The 3,843-nt window shown below is 40.9% G+C and overlaps 1 pseudogene across 1 annotated transcript; it reads right to left on the bottom strand.

The window, feature by feature from the left end:
• Positions 1–630: 630 nt before the first annotated feature.
• Positions 631–2,738, bottom strand: LOC308643462 (large ribosomal subunit protein P1-like; annotated as a pseudogene). Its single transcript has 2 exons — positions 2,706–2,738; positions 631–917 (listed from the first exon to the last, which is right to left on the bottom strand). The product of its transcript is annotated as a large ribosomal subunit protein P1-like (transcript).
• Between the last annotated feature and the right edge of the window lie 1,105 nt (positions 2,739–3,843).

Here is a 3,843-nt window from a genome sequence, read left to right as displayed (position 1 = left end):
ACGCAGATTTCTAACATGAACCCCTGTGACCCATGCCCTTGTAATTCCCTCCCCATAAAATCCCATTCTTGTGATTAAGTTACATGATAAGGCAAAGGTGAAGGGATTTTTCGGATGGTGTCAAAACCCCCTAATTGGTTGAGTGTAAGCTAATTTAATAGGAGATTATCCTGGGTGGACTTTAATTAGATGAGCCATTGAATAGAATGTCTAGAACTAAAGAGTCTTCTGGCCTTGTAGAGGAAAGCCTCCAAGAACTCTACAGTAGCAAGGAAATGAATCATCCAGCAATCATGCACACTTGGGAGAAGACTCCAGCTTCAGATGAGATACCAATTCAGTCAACACATTGATTGCTGCTTTATGAACCCCTGAGCAAACTCCTGACCTACAGAAACCGTGAGATAATATATTGTTTTATTTTTTATTTTTTTTTCTTATTAGCAAAGTTCAGCTTTTTTAAAAAAAATTATTTATTTTAGTTGTAGGTGGGCACAATATATTTATTTCATTTTTATGTGGCACTGAGGATTGAACCCAGTGCCTCACGCGTGCTAGGTGAGCGCTCTACCATTGAGCCACAACCCCAGCCCCCAAAGTTCAGCTTTTCATTAAACATGTTACAAGAATTTAGTCAAAAAGACTAAAGCCTATGTCATCATCAGACTCCTCAGATTCTTCTTTCTTTGCTTCCACTTTCTTCTCAGCTAGGGCTGCTGTGGTGGAGGACCTCTTGCTGGTGTTACAGCCCCTACAAATGAGGCTCCCAATGTTGACATTGGCCAGGGCCTTTGCAAACAAACCAGGCCAAAAAGTTCAACACTTACACTAGCTGCTTTAATGAGGGTATTGATCTTATCCTCCTTGATGGTCACCTTGTCATCTTGCAGGACGAGGGCAGAGTATATGCAGGCCAGCTAGGATAAAGGACACGGTGCTGATTGCAGGCTCACTGCTAGTTGTGGTGAAGTGAAGGCCTCACCCCAACACAGCCTTAGCTTCCTGGTGAGGACCAAGCACCTTGGCAGCAGCTGAGGAAAGCAACCTATTGTTTTAAGCTAGTTGGTTTGCATTAGTTTGTGATGCAGCAATAAAAAAAAAACCAAAAGTTTAATTTCTAGAAGTTTTGATACCAAAAGCTCAGTCCTTGTCCCCAATGCCAATCTAATAATGATGACAGTTTTGAGAAAAAGGGAAAAGAAGTTTCATTGCTTTGCTAACAAAGAAAAGCAACCCTCACACCACAGAGGCTGCCCTTTTGACAGGGAAAACAGAGGGCTTTAAAAAGGGGGGGGAAAGGGGGCTGTTTTCCAAATCTCGTTATCAGTAGATCGAATTAATGTTTAACTGCTATCCTTGAAAGAGCTGTTGTTCCCGTCTCTAGGTCTGGAGTTTCTTTATTCTTGTGGACAGTGAATGGAAGTGCAGATAAGTCGGCTTAGGGCAAGAAAAATGTTAATCTTGTTTCCCCAGTAGTTGGGAAGGGGAAGAGGAAGAAGAGGGGGAAAAAGAAAACCACATCAGTTTTAAAAATAAGCCACCAGTGGTCCAGCAGCAAGGTTTATATTCAAAGCATGATGTGGACTCATATTACATGAAAGGGTCCCCTGTTACAGTTTGGCTGGCTGTTGCAGAATGGCTGTTTTACCTTTCTTTATTGTTAGTCTCTTTCAATATGTCCTACAACTAACAGGGATACACAGGGAAATAAACACTCCTAACACCAGGCTCTGAGCCTGTGTTGTGCATATGATAGACAAGGTGGGGGAGGAAATAGTAGAGATATACACTCTTACTTTGATCTCCCATACCCTGCCCAAAATATAAATTTTCCCCATCACAGATTATTCTTTACCAAATTCTGTTAACTCTACTTCCAAAACATATCTTGAGTCAAAAATTCAATGCCCATTCCACCTTAAACAACTGTTCCTTATTGCCTACATAACTATGAGCCAGATTCTTGTTTTTCCAGCATCTTTTTTTCCCTCTTGTCTTTCCTGACCAGTCCACAGTGATATTACAATACTGAGAGGAGGTTTATGTCACTTTTCTGTTTAAAATCCTTCAATGGTTTCCCATTGTCCTTAAGATAATTTTCAGAATAATCTGGGCCTTCTCCAAAGTAATCTTGACCCGGTTTCCTCTATTTCACAATTTTCTACTGCTGCTGATATTCTTTTTGTTTTTCTTTGCTTGGAGGCCTTTATACATGTTCATTACCTGAAACTGGAATTTCTTTGCCTTATTATTATTATTATTATTATTATTATTATTATTTTGTGGTACTGGGGATTGAACCCAGTGGCACTCTACCATTGAGTCACATCCTCAGGCCTTTTTATTTTTATTTTGAGACAGGTTCTCACTAAGTTGCCCAGGCTGGCCTTGAATTTGTGATCTTCCTCAATCTCCCAAATTGCTGGGTTCTTTGCCTAATTCTTACTCAACTGTCAAGTCTTAATCAGAATCACTTCTAAGGGAAGCCTTCACAGATGCTCTGGCAGATACTATTGATGGCCCATCTGTCATCTATACCCAGCTAATGCTTCCATCCTTACACTGCAGGCGTGGCCACTGCTAACTGCTCACACATGTACCTTTCTTCAGAGCTTTGGCTTTGGCTGAGGGAAAATGCCTTGTTGCAAAATGCCTGGAATTTTACTCTGAGAGGGCGACTTGAGAGGGCGACTTGAACCACTTACCAACTGATAAGGGGGAAATGCTTCATCCTCCATGCCCAAGTGGAACAAATTCCAATCTGCCATTCATGCTCCAGAGCTGTGAGATCAGGCTGAGCTGAGAGCTCTTTTGAAATCATATTCAGAATTCTCCCCTGCCTGAACCTGCTATTTTTACTCCCTTACACATTTCCTCTGTGAGTACTCCCTTAATGAACCACTTGCACAAGCATCTCCATCTCAGTCTGAGCTTCAAGAGGACCTTCCCATAGACATCCCCAGTATAAATGATGCTCCCCATTATTGTCTCATACACCTTCATTTTCTTCATTGCTCTTCTCAAAATTGCAATTTTATATCTGCTTGTGGATTCATTCATTTTCTATATCCTATTAGCCGTGAGACTGATGAGCTGTGAGCTCTGTGAGGGTGGAAACATACCTGTTTCACCTACCACTGTGTCCTCACCAATAAGGCCAGGCCCAGTACCATGGGGAAGCTCACAGGTTGTTGAATGGATGAACCAATGTGCAAATTTGTTGTCTTTCTTCAGGATAAGAATTGCTGGCAGTGGATGCAAGGTCTTAAGTTTTTTTCTTGGACCATGATTTGTATGAAACCCAGATGGTTCTCAAAGCCCTACTTGGATTTAGTCTTTTGGTGGTACACCCTAACCAACTGAAGTGCCTCTCCACTGGCACCAAGGTAGATGTCTCTTCCTCCAGAGAGTACAAAATACCTTCTACACTAACAATAATATCTTCTGTGATTCAAATAAATTACTTTAAGTCTATGTTCTTATAGAGATTTTATAATAATATGAGCCCTTTCAGTTCTTTGTTCATTGATATGTAAGATATTATTTAGCTTTTACTAGGAACAGGCACTCTTTTGGTTATTGTAGCTATAGCACCCAACAGCAGCTACCTACTCTTATGAAGCTTCCAGTTTACTGGGGAAAGAGAGTCAATTGATAAAAAAACAAGCGTGACAAGCAGTGATGAGTGCTCGGAGAAGTAAAGAAGGACAAGAGGTAGAGAGAGACTCTGTTCAACAGAGTAGGCAGGGAAAGCCTCTCCAGGCCTAATTGCATAATTATAACCCAATAAAGAGTCATATAATAATATTACAATAATGGTACTTCTTTATGTGTTTCTAACTG

The sequence above is a fragment of the Spermophilus citellus genome, assembly GCF_964194105.1.
Source record: "Spermophilus citellus genome assembly, chromosome: 3".
Taxonomy (NCBI): Eukaryota; Metazoa; Chordata; class Mammalia; order Rodentia; family Sciuridae; genus Spermophilus; species Spermophilus citellus.
This window is presented reverse-complemented; position numbering and strand designations above follow the sequence as displayed.